The 6,000-nt window shown below is 40.6% G+C and overlaps 1 protein-coding gene across 1 annotated transcript in view; it reads right to left on the reverse strand.

The window, feature by feature from the left end:
• Window positions 1–3,082, reverse strand: part of LOC135505794 (leucine-rich repeat and fibronectin type-III domain-containing protein 2-like) — a 152,516-nt gene extending 149,434 nt beyond the window's left edge. Inside the window, exon 1 of the mRNA XM_064924936.1 lies at window positions 2,515–3,082. The gene's annotated coding sequence lies outside the window, so the exon portion shown is untranslated. The remainder of the gene's footprint in view (window positions 1–2,514) is intronic.
• Window positions 3,083–6,000: the final 2,918 nt, after the last annotated feature.

Consider the following 6,000-nt stretch of genomic DNA (forward strand, 5'->3'; position numbering starts at 1 on the left):
TTATAAGAATATGTGACTGTTTACAGAACTGCTGTATGTACAGTATATACACATAGGCACCCAAGATACAGATGGGAGAGGAGGGGATGGATTCATATGAATGCATGAGTTAGCAATACAGATGTCTTATAAAGAAAATCGGTTCCCTGATGGTTTCAAGTATATTGAATGTTTTGCAGTAAAGATACAAGGCACATATTCAATGTTGCCTACCTTAAATGTAAACAAAACTCACGTGGGGTACCTAATATGTGATTACCAAGAGATTAGCAGTTTGATTGGGCTAAGCCCAGCATTTGTTTCACACACAAGGCAGCATACATTTTAAAATGACGGAATCTGGCTCTGGTCTTATTGGCTGTCACTTAACCTCTCCACCACATCATGGTGATTTGAGCTAGGATCTCCATGCATGTGTCACCATGGGTTTGGAGTGTGCTTGTGAGTTGTATGGTGTAAAATGGTTCATGCTAAGTCAATTAGAGGCACGCCTCTAATCCCTGTGAGGCAAACGCCATCTCTTAAAACAGCAGACAGTGGGTTCGCAGTAAGCACTATAGCGAGGTTCCCTTTCCTTCTGCATGGCCTGACGTGATGTTGCAGTGAGCTCTGGCCATGAACAGCTAGCACCGCCAGAGAGAAGGAGTTAGTGTTCCTGCATGCACAGTACAGGTATTAAAGCTATTGTTGGCCTAGTATTCGCAGGGATTTCTTCCCTCTGTAAAAACCTTCACACATACTGTACTGACCAACCCATCTGTGGACTGACACACACAGCTCTGGCAGGACTGAGAATCTAGGAGCAGTGCCACAACTATCTTAGAAGCAGAACTGGAGGTTTGGAGAACATATTGTGGAAGGTGCTCATTATTTTTCTTCACACATTCTTGAACTTGCGGCTGCATGGCGTTTGAAAGGAGAGTGCAGGTCATCAACTAGATACTGGACACAGAAGCATGCCAATAGTGTCCAAGAGTTCATCTGACTCTGGGGAAGTAGATAAAGGGACTCATTGCCAGAATCCGAAAGTATCCCTTTGATTCTTAAGAGTCTAAGCCATTAGAGGGGAGGGTCACGAAACTTTGAAGCCCAAACGGTTTGGACGCTACAAACAGAAGTTGGCACTTTGACGGTACCGAATTCAGACGAGTCCCGTGGGACTTGCAGTTTCTAGGCCAAACCGTTCAGAAGCTACAGAGGTGTCCGCGAGAAGAACCCATTTTCAGGATGTCCCATGGTGTTACAAACATCGAGGTGGCTCGGCCACCTTCCACTGCAGATTATCCCTTGGCAGGGGATAAAAACTGACAGTGAAGTGATCCAATGTGTAGAACTTCTAATTTATTTAAAATTTGATCTAAATAGATTTATAGTTGGTATTGTAAAAATCCATACCGGTTTATGGATGCATACCTTAAAACACCTTAAAATACAATATATCGGCCAGCCCTAAAAAACACATTAGAATGATACAAATTGGGCAAATGACTTGTGGCAAATGCAGGCATGGGCATGTACAAATTGGACAAATGACTTAATTGCATAAGCGCTTCAAATGGAGAGTAAAAAGAATGGGCTACATCAATACCCAACACATTTTTTGGTGTTTCTTTTCAATGGTGCTCTTTCCATCCACACCACTAAATGGAACCCATCCTATTCAGGATGACTCCACACTTTGAATCAGATTACTTTCCCAGAAGTACTTCAATGTGTGAAATAGGGAGTCATTTTCAAGAACTAGTGAATACTAGGAGTACTCTGCAAGTACCATAAACCCAGTATCCAGTAGTGTTGCTTTCACAAGTTGACTAATCTTAATAGATTGATGAAAGGTCACCAGAAATTCCAGCCATGCAAGCAGTTCACTCTTTAGTCTGGGTCACGTGTGTATTATGCATTCATGCACAGGAGAGTGCAAAATTGGTTCATATGTTAAGGTCAAAGATGGCTCCAAATTGTTAACATGCCCAGATAGTCAGTAACATGCATTTAGAAATCTTCGTTAATCATACAATAACTGCCGTTCATCTGCACTGGGTTCTTACTAAGATAATAATCATGTCCAATTCCATTCTCCTTTCATATGTCCCCTAAAAACGTATACTTGTATCTTTGCCTTTCTATGAAATAATCGAAAATCTGAATGAATATGGGTATTGTTATCTTACATTCGGGTTTGATCATGGGTGTTGAATATTAGTTAATGTTTCAGGCTACAATAGCTTATCAATGGGGCATGGATGCGACTAGGGTAGGGGCGCGGGTTAAAAATGATACAATGCAGAAATATATCCTAAACAACAACAAGAGTAATTCCATCTAACATCAAAATATTTAGCCAATAATGGCACCATGATTTGCCACAAATTAATAGAACATGTTGATAATAATTGACTATGCATAAGGGCATGACAAAGTATGTTTAGACAAATTAATGGACTTTTCAATGTGCCATTCTAACGACTTGATAATGATTCAACCTCACCCAAAACGGACAGGTGCTTTTCTTACCGTTCATGGAAGGCGTTTGTCCATCGTGTATTCTATCAAGGAGATGTTGCATCTTCGGCGTTCTTATTTTCACTTCACCATTATTCCAAAATCGTTTTTAATTTCCAATATAGGCTAGCCTACTGATCGCAATCCCGACCTTTTTCATCACCGGCTCGCTCTGTGGATAGCGCGCGTTCCAAAGCGACTCATTCAGTGCGAGACAACCTCTCCAGTCTCTCAGCAGTTTGAAAGACGGGCACTATATTGGTGCAGCGAAACTGGTCAAATGTAGGCTATGTTGAGTTATTTCAATCAAACTCGAACGCTCACTCAATTCTACTGTAATCTATAGTTCTGATCTATCGTAATTCGTCTTTACTTGAATCGATTTCCATTCTTCCTTAAAATACTTGAAAAATAGCACAGGATTAAAAGCATACAAGGACAAATTAATTAAAAGGCAATAGCCTATTGTTCAATTCAGAATTAGTAGATTTTTGGCAAAACACCTATACCGGATAATTTTGCGCTCCGAGCAAAACCTTGTAGAAACGAGTAGCCTAATCCTCTGCAACAATCACACAAGCTGTACACCGCGGCACAAAGGGGATAACGCAGAGCAGCAGATAGCTGGTTGAGGTATTTAGGTGGCACGACCAGCCTGCGTCTCGGTAACCGCAGGAGAGACAGGCAGTTAGAGACTGAGAGGAAGCGCTCATTCGCCCGCAACAACACTATTATAGTCAGGGTTCCATCTAAACTTTGACCAACATTGACCGCATATTGCGCATTATCGTCCTCTTTGTCGCACATTCAATCTAACGACATTTTTTTTTACAGGGTAATGAAACGATAAGTGGGTCTATAAGCGTGCATTCAGAAGATGATGCAAAATGCATTGGTTGAAATGTCACATTTGGAGTCATAGTTAAAACATTAGGCCTAGATATTTTAATATAAATATATTTAAGTGATTCAAGATTGAACATGCTTGCATTTAACAGCATTTAACAAAGTGATTTTCGGTCCTCCGTAAAATTGCGAGGGCGACACACAGGCCACTAGTCTGAGTCAGAGTTTTGCAATATCATTTCACATGTCACTTGCTTTATTTGTGTTTGAATTTTATGTTTTCAAATGGCCCAAATACCCCCAATCATAATGTTATTCTTTCATAAATACACACAGAAAAAAACGTCATATATAGTGCCAAATAAGGGTTATTTGGCTTGTAGGCTAACCATAGCAGATGGTGGTGCTATATAGAACCCTTTTTGTAAGGTTCTATAAAGAACCATGTTCATAAGATTCTACATGGAATGTTTATGGCGCTATAAAGAACAGTTCCATAAGGTTCTATAAAGAACCATAAAAAGGCAGTTTTATTTGTTCTTTATAGAACATTCATGGAGAATGGTTCTATATTTTTATTTATTTAACTAGGCAAGTCAGTTAAAAGAACAAATTCTTATCTACAATGATGGCCTACCCTGGCCAATTGTTCCCCGCCCTATGGGACTCCCTATGAGATGTGATGCAGCCTGGATTTGACCCAAGTACTGTCGTGACACCTCGTGCACTGAGATGCAGTGCCTTAGAATGCTGCCCCTCTCAGGAGCCCAACCTTTAAAGGCTCTAAATATAACCTTTTCAAGAACAATACAGTTTTTTTTATTATGGTTTAACACGATATTTGTTAAAATTCCATAGGTGTTAATATTGTATTAATTGACAAGTTGAATAAGGTTTGGTAGCTCTGGGACAGCTGATTTGGTCAACATTTCTCAATTGAAGCAATTGAAGACTTGAGTCTTTCACAAGACAGCAGAACTGGCCATGGTCATATTCAGTGCTGTGAAAAAGTATTTGCCCCCTTTCTGATTTTCTCTATTTTTGTGTATTTCTGTCACTGAATGTTATCAGATCTTCCAAAACCTAATATTAGATAAAGGGAACCAGAGGGAACAAATAATACACCAATTACATACTTATTTAATTTATTAAACAAAGTTATGCAACACCCAAAGCCCCTGTGTAAAAAAGGTATTCGCCCTCTTCAAATCAAATCAAAATCAAATATATTTATATAGCCCTTCTTACACCAGCTGATATCTCAAAGTGCTGTACAGTAACCCAGCCTAAACCCCCAAACAGCAAGCAATGCAGGTGTAGAAGCACAGTGGCTAGGAAGAACTCCCTTGAAAGGCCAAAATCTAGGAAGAAACCTAGAGAGGGACCAGGCTATGAGGGGTGGCCAGTCCTCTTCTGGCTGTGCCGGGTGGAGATTATAACAGAACAAGATGTTCAAATGTTCATAAATGACCAGCATGGTCAAATAGTAATAATCACAGTAGTTGTTGAGGGTGCAACAGGTCACCTCAGGAGTAAATGTCAGTTGGCTTTTCATAGCCGATCATTGAGACTATCTCTACTGCTCCTGCTGTCTCTAGAGAGTTGAAAACAGCAGGTCTGGGACAGGTAGCACGTCCGGTGAACAGGTCAGGGTTCCATAGCCGCAGGCAGAACAGTTGAAACTGGAGCAGCAGCACGGCCAGGTGGACTGGGGACAGCAAGGTGTCATCATGCAAGGTAGTCCTGAGGCATGGTCCTAGGGCTCAGGTCCTCCGAGAGAGAGAAAGAAAGAAAGAAAGAAAGAAAGAGAGAATTAGAGAGAGCATACTAAAATTCACACAGGACACCGGATAAGATAGGAGAAATACTCCAGATATAGCAGACTAACCCTAGCCCCCAGACACATAAACTACTGCAGTATAAATACTGGAGGCTGAGACAGGAGGGGTCAATAACTGCTTGTGCCACCATTAGCTGCAATGACTACAACCAAAAGCTTCCTGTAGTTGTTGATCAATCTCTCACATTGCTGTAGAGGAATTTTGGCCCACTCTTCAATGCAGAACTGCTTTAACCTCAGCAACATTTGTGGATTTTCAAGCATGAACTGCTCTTTCCAAGTCCTGCCACAACATCTGTATTGGGATTAGGTCTGGATTTGGACTAAAGGCCATTACAAAAATTAAAATGTGTTGCTTTTTAGCCATTTTCAGATTTGATTGTGTCGACCTGATTGTGTGTTTTGGATCTTTGTCTTGCTGCATGACTCCGCTGCACTTCAGATTCAGCTCCCAGACAGATGGCCTTACATGATCGAATTCTCTGATATAAAGCAGAATTCATGGTTCCTTCTAATGAAACCTGACTCAGTAAGCACTAAATTAAATAATTCACTTTCTATTTTGGTTTATATCTCCCAAATAAGAGATATTACGGCTTAACTATACCTATTCAATGCTTTGATGCCACAGCACTGGAAATACCCAAGCTTTTTTTAAATATTCACCCTTCAGGTTTTTAAAAATATTTTTCAGTTGATTTCTCAGCCAGGCGAGGTGATGACATAGGGCTCGAGTGTAGGCAATATGTAATCTCGCTCACGTGCTGAGTGATGTTTACAACTCAACTGTCACTCTGCCATATTGCAGTTTA

This window comes from Oncorhynchus masou, chromosome 19, assembly GCF_036934945.1.
Source record: "Oncorhynchus masou masou isolate Uvic2021 chromosome 19, UVic_Omas_1.1, whole genome shotgun sequence".
NCBI lineage: Eukaryota > Metazoa > Chordata > Actinopteri > Salmoniformes > Salmonidae > Oncorhynchus > Oncorhynchus masou.